The sequence below is a fragment of the Scardinius erythrophthalmus genome (assembly GCF_964197995.2).
Source record: "Scardinius erythrophthalmus genome assembly, chromosome: 10".
NCBI lineage: Eukaryota > Metazoa > Chordata > Actinopteri > Cypriniformes > Leuciscidae > Scardinius > Scardinius erythrophthalmus.
The window spans coordinates 20,445,431-20,459,644 of NC_138230.1; the positions used below are offsets into that span (position 1 = coordinate 20,445,431).

At 37.9% G+C, this 14,214-nt stretch overlaps 1 protein-coding gene across 20 annotated transcripts in view; it reads right to left on the reverse strand.

Annotated features, from left to right (window-relative positions):
- Window positions 1–14,214, reverse strand: part of LOC308697658 (uncharacterized protein) — a 79,847-nt gene that overhangs the window by 54,873 nt on the left and 10,760 nt on the right. For 3 of the 20 annotated variants that reach the window (XR_014030971.1, XR_014030972.1, XM_081377048.1), the window contains exons 5-7: window positions 10,106–10,179; window positions 4,815–4,998; window positions 4,419–4,505 (exon numbers count right to left, since the gene is read on the reverse strand). The exons of 1 other annotated variant lie outside the window; for it this stretch is intronic. The gene's annotated coding sequence lies outside the window, so the exon portion shown is untranslated. Of the gene's footprint in view, window positions 1–1,429; window positions 1,908–2,481; window positions 3,595–4,418; window positions 4,506–4,814; window positions 4,999–10,105; window positions 10,180–14,214 lie in introns of those variants that run through there. 16 more of the 20 variants (XR_014030970.1, XR_014030973.1, XM_081377050.1 and 13 more) reach the window with 10 other exon arrangements.

Here is a 14,214-nt window from a genome sequence, read left to right on the forward strand (position 1 = left end):
TGTGTGTGTGCATAAAATCTTCAATATTGCTCACAGTCACTTCTCCTGTGAGCTCAAAAAGGTGATGGGAGTGTATGATATTGATGACATCACCATAGCTCTGTTCTAACTTGTTAAACTGACAGTGCTACAACACTCCCTTGCTCTCCCCCTTTATATTTGTTACAAATAAGATGATAGAAATTTCTTTCAAGATAATACTTTGTCATGTTAAATACTTTCTTTGTATATTTAAGGACACTGATGTGAGCTGCTCTTTTTGTTCTTTCCTACTGGAAACTGTGCCCCATCTTTTGTTGGCATTGTAGCTATGTGAAAAAGCTGTAGGATATGCATGTTTATAGTTGACAAATTCATTCAGATTTTATATATATATATATATATATATATATATATATATATATATATATATATATATATATATATATACACACATATTTACTTCATCTTACAATTCTATCAGTTAAATTTCACAATGTAAAAACTCTTCTACAGGTCTTTTTGTGGACTGACTTTATTACTACTTTTTTTCATTTTGACCCCCTTGACTCTACTATTGTTTGAAGAAAAAAGAAAAAAAACTTCAGAAAGTATTCAATGGGGGAAAAAATAGAAAACAAATTCTTACCAATGTGCACTGCTTCAAAGCAGACACGAATCAGTCTCCGCATTAAGTCAAAAGGTGCGTTATGAATATGGATGTCAAAACGATGACTTCACGCAGCTTTGCGCAGACCAAACGGTGTACGATATCAAAGTACCGCGAGAGTCATTCAAAAGCATTTGAAGCCCCCTGCCCTCTAATTGCTCTCGCGGTACTTTGATGCCATACACCGATCGGTCTGCGCAAAGCTGCGTGAAGTCAAACACACCCATCGTTTTGACATTCATATTTAGTTTGAATACAGTCACGGGAACAAAGCATCTAACGGTATGTATCAGCCGCATTCCCAATGAAGGCAGTGCCTCCTAAAAAATTGGATGAGAAATAATTTTACAAAAAATAAAATTAAGTAAATATTAAAAAATATGAGACTGAACAGTGTATAGACACCTTTTAAAGTGACACTGTCCAACAGCAGTTAAGGTTTCAGCAGGAGGCAGCATCTCCTGAGTTTATAGAGCCCCAAAAGCCCAAAGTATTTTTGAAGTATTGTTGGACAGCTAGAAAGTAAAACAGTGGAGCACATAGAAAATGCTAACATTTTCTGTCAATAACAAAACCCTTCTTATACAATTTATTCAATTACACGTTTTGGAAAAAAGTAAGCTATATATCACATACACCTGTGAATAATGTGGACTTCTCAGGTTTTTTTTTTTGGTCATTGTATTTACTGACCAGAAAACCAGACTACATTATATAAATTTGTATATTTAATCTGCTTTTTATTTTCAGATGTTTTAAAAATTTTTTTTTTTTTTTTTTCAGGCAGATAATGTTAAATGTGACTAAAACCTTATTATTGTGGCCTTGAATAATACAAAAAGAAAAAACTTCATTACCTTATGATTGGCCTGTCTGATGTATCAAAGTAATAAACAAGTACTAAAAAAAAAAATTCTGTTCACATAAAATACACAAAATCTGAAAATGTTATGGTGTGCATTAAGAAAACATGCTTAAACTTAAGTTTATATATTTGGTTTTAATATCACATTACGTTCACTTAATGTAATCCAAGATTTCTTTTTAATCATGTTTTTTTGTTTTACCTGGAAAATGTGTCAATGTTAAATAGAAACAAAAATATATACATATAAACATCTGTCAAACACTATGGTTTTAAAATTATAGCCGTTTTACCTTTTCAGTTATATTATTACTTATTTCTGAATGTTCTGATCCAAGTCAAGTCAACTTTATTTATATAGCACTTTTCACAATACAGATTGTATCAAAGCAGCTTCACAGTATTAAATAAAATAGTACATCAGTGTTTGTTTCTAGTGTAAAACATCCACGTTTGGTAATGCTCATCAATAGTATTGTTGATTGATTAATTAAATTAAGTATCCCTGGAGAAAAAAAAAAAAAAACCTTGGGAGAACCCAGGCTCAGTCGGGGGCCAGTTCTCCTCTGGCGTTTATGAACTAGAGACCGGATTTAACTGTAAGATTAAAAATATTATATGAATGCCTGGCTGAAGAGATGCGTCTTTAATCTAGTTTTAAACTGGGAGAGCGAGTCTGAGCAACGAACAGTATCAGGAAGACTATTCCAGAGTTTTGGAGCTAAATGTGAAAATGATCTCCCTCCCTTGGTTGATCTGGATATCCTAGGTATGACCAAAAGCCTCGAATTTAGTGATCTTAAAGAGCGCGATGGATTATAGGGTGATAGAAGATCCGTTAAATAAACTGGAGCTAAGCCGTTTAGGGCTTTATAAGTCAGAAGCAATACCTTGTAATTAATATGGAACTTTATAGGTAACCAATGTAGTGATGATAAAATTGGTGTTATATGGTCAAATTTTTTTTGATCTAGTAAGAACTCTAACGGCGGCATTTTGGACTAACTGTAGCTTGTTTATTGAGGAAGCAGAATAACCAGCTAATAAAGCATTACAGTAATCTAGTCTCGAGGTCATGAACGCATGAACTAACTTTTCTGCATCAGAAACAGATAGCATATTACGTAGCTTAGCAATGTTTCTAAGGTGGAAAAAGGCTGTTTTTGTAACATATGAAATATGATTTTCAAAAGACAGGTTGCAGTCAAGTATAACACCCAGGTCTTTTACTGTAGAGGATAAAGTAACAGGACATCCTATGTTAAAGTTGTATTGTGAGAGGTTTTGTGGGCGGTTTTTTGAACCGATAAGTATTACCTCTGTCTTGTGTGGATTTAATTAAAGAAAATTGCGCGTCATCCAATCTTTTATATCTTTAACACAGTCAATTTGGATAATTTAGCGTTTTCATCCGGCCGTGATGAAATATATATTTGAGTGTCATCAGCATAACAATGGAAACTAATTCCATGTTTCCTTGTTCCAATCTGACTTCTGATCTGTAATGCTGCCTCAATCATAATCATACACTGTTCGTTGGCTAGAGGAGAACTGCCCCCCGACTGAGACTGGTTTCTCCCAGGTTTTTTTTTTTTTTTTTTTTTTTTTTTTCATTCCACCACCTAATGAAGTTTTGGTTCCTTGCCACTGTTGCCTTTGGCATGCTTAGTTGAGGACATTTAATATTTAACCATATTATTAATCTGCCTGCATTGACACCATTATAAGAGAACTGAGCTGAGCTCCAGAGCAACTGTACAGAAATTAACTAAATAAATATTTTTTATAACAAAAATGAACCATCACTGAACTTAAGCTGGACTATGATGCTATTTTCTTCTAGATCTGCTGTACAGCAGAAACAAACGAATCACTGTAAAGCTGCTTTGAAACAATCTGTATTGTAAAAAGCACTATATAAATAAAGGTGACTTGACTTCTGATATCACATTCTATAATGGCACAGTGACAATCATAAGTTTATTCAAATTTTGTTTTTGTGAAAACAACAGATTGGAAAAAAAGGTGGGCATCAGAAAGTTTTTTTCAGGTCATCTTTCTTGATGGCATGTGATGATACCTAAGACAATATAAAACAGGTGTTATACATCATGAGGTGCCACAAGCTCAATTACAAAAACAAGCTGATGTTTGCGCATGTTTCTGAGCTGGTGATTGGCTGGGCAATGGAAAGCAGCAGCCAATGAATAAGCAGAGAGTTACTCTGCGAGTACTATAGCACACCAGGACAATGAACAATATCAGGATGTGACTCTAGTCTCGCTTTGTATCAAAAAGTAGTATGATCATGAGCATACTAATTAGAATCAGCTGAAGACAAGCAATTCATTTTCTTAACATGCATTGTAACTAGTCTGTAGCTTGAGGGCATGTGATCCACTCGATATGTGATCGTCAACGAGTGGATCTCTGAACTGGTGTGAGTGGAGGGCGGGGCTAATTTGCATATTCAAACAACCACATATACTAAAGGTGTATATTTAAATTCAAGCTGTTGCAAGGCATGAAGACTTTTTTTTTCCAAGGAAAAAAAAGTTTTAATATGTAATTTTGGTGATCAAAGATGAGTTTTAAGGGATAAAATCATAAACTACAGGGGGACTTAAACAACATTCGCAGCACAGCGCGTTTTAAGCCATGGACATTTATGTTCTCTTTAACATCTGTAAATGAAGAAATTATAACAAATATAAGTATTGAAATTTTACATTCTCTCTACACCTATGATAACATCACGGTTTCGCTTTAATGACTACATTAATCTTATTCAGCATCATACCATCTGATACTGGTGACATAATTAAACACTAAGAATTCCCTGTACTGCTGTATTCTTTTCAAAAGTGAACAGGTATTCCATTTCTATGTAATAGTTGTTTATACCTGGTTGACTCTGTGAAGGGAAGACACATCTACAGCCTGCCTCCTGAGCGGCACGGGGATGCAATTAATGATCGCTTTCACCAACATCTGTAGTTTGAGAGAGGCAATAACACATGACACTTGATCAACCAGTGAAGAAATGCAACAGTAACAAGGATAAAAAAATAAAATAAAAAAAATTGTATCTGAGCTGGTGATTGGCTGGACAATTGAAAGCAGCAGCCAATGAATAAGCAGAGAGTTACTCTGCGAGTACTATAGCACACCAGGACAATGAGCAACATCAGGATGTGACTCTAGTCTCGCTCTTTAGACATAACTTTTCAAAAAGTAAGTTTAATTTATATCTGAAAAAAAAAAAATGAACAACTGCCTTCAGTCTGTCAACATACCCACCTCTCCTGAAAGAAGTTAGATGATCTGGAATGCATTCTTGATGTGTACGGTCAACAGCTACCGTTATTAGGGTCGCGCATCAGAGTCTGTCATCTGCCCCACTATGGGCCTTATAGAAACGTGCGAGTAGTGACAGCCAGAATGGGGAAGGTACTTTGTATTACTCTTTAACAGTGATGTAATCCTAAATAAGGAGAAGAAATAACTATTTGATCCAAGGGAAGAAATGAGAGTCGCTACAGACAACAAAAGCAAGATTCAGGAAAATATAGAGAAACTTAAGTGTCCTAACCAGGTGTGACCACCACCACCAAAAAGAAAGGAAAAAGATAATCCAAGCATTTTTATCCTACACTGTAAAAAAAAAAGACACTTTTTTGCAAAATTTCTACATGAAAGTTTTTTCAAAGCCAGTAATTTCCAGTGTAATTAACCAAAACTGCAAATGAATGCTGCTAAAAACTTGCAGCATCACACCTGGTGAAAGTTAAATTCTATTTCAAATCTCAAGTCTAAGAAACTTTGTACAAAAACAGACAAATGCCACAACATTAGCATGTCTCTGAGCTGGTGATTGTCTGGGCAATGGAAACTAGCAGCCAATGAATAAGCAGAGAGTTAGGCCGACGACACACTGGCTGCGTGGCGTGTCCATTTTTATTTCAGCTCCCATGTCAACAGGTTAGAGCTTCCACACTGCCTGTGTGGCTCGAGCTGCGCGGAAAACGCGTGCATGCTAGAAATAGAACCGACGCCTATTTTTTACACGACACACAAGCGTGTTGGAAGCGTTTCCAGGCAAAATAGAATTAGGGAAAGATGTTTATATGTCATTTTGACACAAATGTATATTAATAAATTACACTTTGATGTTTGAAAGTTTCTAGGTTTTGACAAATGCAGATATACATGTAATTAAAGTACTGCTGACGTTGTGTTTGCTGCTATATATTTATGTTTAACATGAAGTATAGGCCTTCCACAACTCTCTCCTCATATGTCGAATATATCACCAATGAGGCTTATATGTTAGCTAGCAGCAGCAGCGCCGCGTCAGACATGTTTCTGGTGTGCAAAGACAGAGAAAACGCCACGCAGCAGAAACGCCACGCTCACGCCACGCAGCCACTGTGTCGCCGGCCTTACTCTGCGAGTACTATAGCAGGATAATGAACAATATCAGGATTTGTCTCGTCTCGCTTTGCATCAAAAAGTAGTATGATCACAAACATACAAATTAGAATCAGCTGAAGACAAGCAATTAATTTTCTTAATATATTGTAATTGTGTAGTCTGTAGCATGACAGCGTTTTCTGCGCCTAACACCACAAAGAGTTTAACAACATACGCACAGGGATTAAAGTGAAAAAAATTCTTCTGACTGAAATTTTTTTTTTTAGGCCAAGTCATATTCCTTTAACTTTTTAAATAGTCGAGACCAATAGCGTTTTAAGGGGAGACGTTTTAAACCGCTTTAATATTGCCAGTAGGCGTATTTTAAAAGCTATATTTTAATCTATGAAAACCAGGCATGGAACATACTAATATAATTAATAATTTGCATATATATATATATATATATATATATATATATATATATATATATATATATATATGCAAATTATAACACGTTTACACAATTTAACACACAAGTAAGTTACTTTTCCCCTTTACTTAACATAAATTGTAAGAATATGACTAATAGTAAAGACTAGTACTAATAAATACAGTGCTATGCATAAGTTTAGACACCCATGCTAAAGTTGACTAAAAAGAGGAATAAAAAAATCATCTTTTGGAAATTGAACTTAAAGGTATAGCGGAGGATCTTTCCGAATTTTAGATAAGTCCCGCCCTCTCCACTTTTTGAAAAGTTTGATTGATTCACCAGAATGATTGACAATTAGGAGGACCAATAGTATAGGGTATCCACCCGGAAGTAAAAAGATCCTCCGCTATACCTTTAATGCCTTAATTTAAAAAATTAGGAAAAATCCAACCTTTAAGGACACCAATTTTCTTTGTGAATGAATAATGTATCGTAAATAAATAAATGTTCTTCACCCCTATGTTAAATTCCCATAGAGGCAAGCAGATTTTTATTTTTAAGTATTTTTTTAATTTATTTTTTAGGATACTATGAATCCTGATAAAGTTCCCTTGGCCTTTGGAATTAAAATAGCCCCACATCATCACATAGCATTCACCATACCTAGAGATACTTTCCATAAGATCATCTCTCAATGCAAATCAAACTAGCTATAGGCTAACTGAAATACAACCATGCCAATCTCTAGGTATGGTGAAGGCTATGTGATGATGTGGGGCTATTTTAATTCCAAAGGCCAAGGGAACTTTATCAGGATGCATAGTATCCTGGATCCATGAAGTAACTGGCCTTTAAAAATAAAAATCTGCCTGCCTCTATGGGAATTTAACATAGGGGTGTCCAAACTTATGCACCCTGTATTTTAAGGAAGAACATTTATTTATTTACGATACATTATTTATTCACAAAGAAAATTGGTGTCCTTTAAGGTTGGATTTTTCCTAACTTTTCAAATTAAGGCATTAAGTTCAGTTTCCAAAAGATGATTTTTTATTCCTCTTTTTAGTCAACTTTAGTATGGGTGTCTAAACTTGTGCATAGCACTGTAAACATTAGGCCTAGGCTAAAGCTATTAAATAGCAGTCCCAAACTAGTTTTTGTTAATACAATGTTGGTATGAGCCACTACAGTCATTTAAAAATATAAAAAATAATAGTGGCATTTTGGGGTTATATGGAAACGACAGTTACCATGGTGAATACACAATATTAACGATAACTGTTAATGAAACATGGAAACTGGTGAACAGAATGAGAATCATACCTGCATTACTTTTATTTCGTGTAATTTACAACGTAACGGCGTTGCATGCTCGTAGTTTCTTTTGCACTTGATCAGTGAAGCAATACAGCGCGCGCCGCTGAATTTGCGCGTGCAATTGAGTGTGCGCTACGAGAACAGGATAACGACTGACAGGACAAGAAAGTTCGTTTTTCTGAGGTGAAAAACTTTATTTCAGTGTACACTTATGTCACTGCCTGCCTGGTAGTTCCTATAGGCGGATCTTTTGTGACGTCATTGTTTATGTTTGCCGCGTTGCATCACGGGAATCGTGTGGCAGGAAACACCGCTAGATACCTGTAATTTGACTGTTTTGCACGTTTGGAGGAGGATTTAGAGAAGAGGATGGTTCACTCTAGCTGTGTGGTCGATTGTACGGCTCGTTGGGGGCCTGATAAAAAGTTTTTTCGAATTCCCTCCGAAAAAGATCGCGAAATACGAAAGAAATGGTTGCGTGCAATTAGGCGATTGAACCTGGACGCTCCGAAGCCTGGATTCCTAACGTTACTGATCGAGTTTGTGAGGCTCGCCTAAGTCTTAGTGACTATGTATTTATAGAAGATTGAATAAAATAAAAAATAATAAAACCGAGTCAAATCAACCGAGTCATATGTTTTCGCGTTCTGATTCAGGTGTCCCAAACCGCGATCCACAGCACCCAGACTACCGTATTTTCCGCACTATAAGCAGAGGCGCACCTTCAATGAATGACCTATTTTATAACTGTTTTCATATAGGGCGCACCGGATTATAAGGCGCATAGGATGGAAGATACTGCAGTCAAACGTTTGACTGGGTTTGCGTTATGCAGTGGTCACCAACCTTTTCAAGCCTATAAGATCACATCCAAGTCCAAATGTAAACCAAGATCTTCCACTTGCAAAAAAATATGAAAAAAAACAAGTGGCTGAGCTTTAAAACCTTGTTTATACTCGACGCGTCCGCATGAGCGCGAAGGTAATAAAAAAACTAATATCCGTCTGCTCGGGCAGATTCGGCTTAACAGCGCGCGCATCCGCAGATGCACGACTTTGAGCCGAATCTGCCCGAGCAGACGGATATTAGTACATCTCATCATCACCCAGTTTGCGCGTCTAAATCAGTTGTATGGTCTGGTGTTCAGTCTAAAACAAAACAGTTGCGTCAAGTATAAATGCCTCGTCTGTTTGGGGAGCTGCACGCACAGTCAGCGGAGATCTCATATGGGCTTTGAATAACTTCGATTTTGTCACCAATACAAATTTTGAGCTTCTCTCCAAACCTCCTCCGGTCTTCAGATGTTAAAGTGCTTATATATTGTGGATTTTGCCCGCTAACTCTCTTGAAAGTGCTCGTCGCGTCTTTACAGCCCGCAATACTGTTTGATTTGTTGCCACACAACCACTCGCGCATGCGTACAAAGATGTCAACAAAGATCCTCCTATTGTGCTGGGTTTTCTGAAGTAGTCATGATTCGCCTCTCATAACATAACATGCTCTAAACACGCACGCAGTGTGGAAAAGGAGGAGCGGAGGCACGGGGAGCAAGGATCACAGTGCAAATTTGAACTATATCGATGTGATATGGTCTAATTCCATATCGCATTTAAAAAATATATCGATATATTTTTTATATCGATATCGCCCAGCCCTACCTGCATTATAAGTGTGTCACTGAAATATAGTTCTACCTTAGCGCTCAGCTGTAGCCTGACATGCACTTTCCGTGAGCGGTAATTGAAAACCCGGAGTGGACTATGAGCGGAGTGATTACAGAGTGCTTAGAGTGGAGAGAGGAACGTGCTTTTGCTCCACTCCAGGCTTTGATCACATCCCCCTCAGCAGGGTGAATACACCTCGTCTTTCCTTAATTTAAGACCTATTCAAACTAAAATTAAGATATTTATTACACTATTTGAGAAATGAAAGCCTATTTACGGCCTTAAAATTATGAAAAGTGAATTTAAGACTTTAAGGACAGACTGGAACCCGCAATGACGGAAATCCGTCATGGACTTGCTGCAATTAACGGAAATCCGTCGTAGCGACGGAGAACTTTAATCCCTGTACGCAGCACGGACTACAGTTCATTTCCGGACTGGAGTGAGCGTTTTTCAAGTTATGGACATATTTCATATACTCTTTAACATCTGTAAATGAAGAAATCAAAACGTAAATATTAGTATTAATTTTACAGTTGTACTTTTTTATTAAATGCTCGATTTCTGTCATATCAACTTTTGATTAACATTAAGCTTACAGTAATGTCAATTGTTTACTAATCTTTAATATTTTGGTGGGTCTTGAGATAGATTATACTTGTCTAAGGTGGGTCCTGAATTTGTAAAAGTTTGGGAACCCCCGGTCTGGGCAACACTGGGACGTCTTCTTGATCAGGATTTTTTCTGTAAAAACAACTCACCTGGCAGCTCATAGGCCAGACACTGCACAGTAGATGGTCCTAAAAACAGCTTCTCTAGCACCAGTACACAGCAACTGAAAAACAAATTCTCTTAAATGTGTAATATCAAATTGCTTCAGGAGTCTGTATAATTTAGAGTGGGATAACACTGGAATATAGAGCTGCACAATTAATCGCAATGAAACCGCACGCAATTTGGCAAAGGCTCTGATTATTTTATGTGCAGCTTGTCAGTGCAGCATGGCTGATCGGTAGTAAATTCTGCTCCATCTGAACGCCAGAGGGTGCTCTCACGCAGACACGCCAAATATGCCCCACCGCAGAAGTACAATAACGTACATCATTCCAGGAATCCCTATCGGCCATCATACTATTTATAGCTGAATAAACAAGATTCAAATGCTTTGATTAAACATGCCTAATAAACACAACTGCCTTATTCTGTGTAAGAAGCCACATCATCTCACAGAAGGATGCTCAACTGTCATTATGAAGTAAGTTTGGAGTAAAGGCATGTTATTAAATGTTTTCTTTTGTTGGACAAGAGGTTCATAAATGCCTCTCATGTTTAGAAAGATGTTTGAAGCGTGTTGCTTTTTCAAATGCACGTTACAAGTAACTCAAACTCAGTGCTTTCAGATGGAGCAGCGTTTACAGAGCCGTAAATCAATGACAACCGGCGCATATATATATATATAAAAAAAAATAATAATCATTGCAGCCTTTGCGATGTCATAATCGCGATAAGCCCAGGGCTCCAGACTAACTTTTCCACTGGTTGCACTGGTGCTACCAACTTTCTGATTTGGTCGCGCTTAAGCTTGAGTAAGCAAACTGTACTTTTTATGTAATTTATGTAATAAATAGAACCTTATTGTAAAGTGTTACTGATTAGTTATACACCGATTCAGACGTCTCCTGAGTTCAGTGTTGGAAAGATCAGTTGTTTTAACCATTCATTAAAATGAATCGGTTCAAAGGAGTCATTAGTGTCGTGCGCGTTGTGTGATTATCCCAGCAGTTAGGACATGGACACATCCAAGATTTGTGTCAACACAGAAAACATTTCATCACTGGATAGGTTTTTTCGTTTAATTAAAGGTTTTTTTTTTTAGCTGAATGTCCGGAATGCTTTTCAGAGAAGATAAGGCAACTTATTTAGCACAATTCACACCAGCGGTAATTCAGAAAAAAAAAAAAATCTCCGAATGCTCCACGGAAACTCTTCCGACCTTTTACCACCGTGTCGATTTATTTTGATTAATATGCGCGCGGGAGAGAGAGCAAGACAGCGCTTAGTTTGGAGACGGTGAAGTCTTGTTTACACTTTCGCCTGGCTCCGAAGAGAGAGAGTGCGCGCGCGACCGGGTCTCTCTCTCTCTGCTCGTTCTTTCAGTTAAACACATTCATCTACATTACTCACCGATCAAATAAGACTTTGGCGGGCGCTAAAACAAGTTCAATGCAGGAAAATTCATGCGTGAATTTAACTGAGTAGTACATGACCATGCACTCGCACAAATGCGACCACATCAAATTTTAACTCGCACATTCTCAAAAAATGGTCGCATTTTGGTCGCAGTCTGGAACCCTGGATAAGCCAAATCGGTTGAAGTGCGATTACATGGAAATTGCGATTAATCGTGCAGCCCTACTGGAATAGATGTGCAAAATGACAATAATGCCCACATATTTTACATTCTCTTTCCACCTATGATCACACATTTTTAGGGATGCTCCAATCGATCGGCCGGAGATCGGTATCGGCCGATAAAAACATTTTATGACTTGATCGGCACTCACTAAATTTGGGCGACCTCACAAACTGATCACAATTTGATGACGTCAAAACGTGAGGAGGTACATGATGCGTGGGGACTTAAATGATTTGGCGACGCAATCATGTCATCGCCGGTGTGTAATTACTGTGTCAAGAAACAAGGAAACAAATTAGCAATTTGCTGTGTATGTTTCAAAGAAATCTCACGTAGTGGAGCTAGGGTTGGGTATCGAGAACCGGTTCCATTTTAGAACCGGTAACAAATTTCCAAAAACCTGGTATTCGATAAGACGCACGCATTCCGATTCCTCTTATCGATTCCTGACTTTGGGACAGTTGCAAATTCGTTATTCGCGGCAAGCGCGTTTATAATAGAAGCGGTCAAAGGTCATGTGACAAAAAACAACCGACCTTTCTGTAACATCGAAAGCTCGGCCGAACAGCTGATCATAGCTGAACAGGGCGGCTTTTTATTTCTCATCTCCATAAATATATCTAGTAGCCTAGTAAAGCTAATGCAAGGGCTATAAATGAATTAATCCTTTGCTGATACTTCTTCGTCGTCATCATGGAGAGCGCAGTTCATGGCTGCACAGCAACGACAGACGCCACGGGAGCGCAAGCGCTTGTGGAAAGGAGAATGCGGCGCAGCCGTGCTTTTCCAAGCATTTTTAGACGCAATATGTGAACGGTCCTTAATTCAGGAATCTATGTGGCTTAAAATCAAACAATCATTTTTATTTTGTTTAAAATGGAGATCACGATTACATACATCAGACAACTACTCAGAATAAAATGTTTAGTCTAATAGTCTATTTTTAAAAAACTCGTTTGAATAATTAATTCAAACACTAATTAATTCAGTGTCTCAAATACTTGTTTAATGAATGATTCACCATTTTTTAACGAATCTCGAGTCTTCTTGAATAAATAATTCAAGTCGATTTTTGCCACCTACTGGAGTAATAATGTAATCAACACCTTTATATGAAGAGACTCCTTTCACTTTAGCCATTTTATTGGTTATTGCTTAAAATTGGCAAGAATAAAAGGTAGAACTATTTATTCTTCAAATATTTGCCCTTTTTTCTCCCTCCAAAAAATATTGGAATCGGAAACAAGAATCGATAAGAACCGGATTCGATAAGCAGAATCGGAATCGCTAAAAATGAAACGATACCCAACCCTAGGTGGAGCACTGTCCTCCAGAGCGAGAGCGCCATTATGAAGAGTATGCTGTGCTCGCTCAGTCTACACAGCGCCGCTCGCTCAGAATGCCCTTTGTGACATGCTGGTTAGAAAATATGTGAAATAAGTTGGGCTGCCCGTGCAGCGTGCACGACTGCGTTTTTTTACAGTGTGTTCAGGGGACAGGCAGCTAGCGGATGGTGAGGAGATGTTTGCTGTATGTGACAAAAAATGTTTTGGACTAAAAAACGTGTGACATCGCTTAGAGCACCTTTAATAAACTAGCGTTTTCTGGCTGCAAAGATACAGTTGGCGATGCTGACTCGCCATCTTCAAATGTAGCCTAGTGAACGCGCCTATAGAGAGAAATGCACACTTCATACGGATTAGCCTACATAAGCAGAGAGTAGGCCATTTTTTATCGATTTGATTAATTTTTTTAAATAGACATTAAGCTTTCTATACGTTATTGCCTCTGTGAGGCAAGTAGCTTATACGCGGAGTTTCAATTCATTTATGAGACGCGTTCCAGTTCACATGCCGGCGCCTCCGTGTCCTGATTATATTGTATTCTATATTTGCTTATTTATTAAATCCAGGCAATTGGTTGATGAAACATTGATTGAAATTAAGATACACTTTTTACAAAACGAAATTCACTTTAATAAATGGCTTTCTACAAAACAAAACTTAAAGGGATAGTTCAGGATTTTAGACGAATCTCTATAGCTTCCCCATAAGCAGTGTGGTGCATTGACCATGACTTACCCCCGACAGCGTCCTGTGAGCCGAGCTCCGGTCCAGTTTTGGTCAAGATGAAATTAGTCCGGCAAGATTGCTGGGGTCACGGCAATAAAGCTTTTTTCTTCTCAAATCAATATGTGTTCAAAAGAGTGATATATTTGCGTCACTAAAACGTTGTCTATGGAGAGGTCAGACCTCGTAATGGCTTGCCACTATTTTCTCCCCTGTCATATCACTGCGCGCTGCCGCTACCTACAGCCAGCTGCGAGCTGCGCAGGCGCACACCACTTTTTCAGTTGTTCGGCAGTGTTTACAGCAGTGTTTACGTGCTCAGAACAGCTACACGAACGAGCTAACATAGCTACTCACCAAGAGCGATCAGTTTGTACAAGCTTTG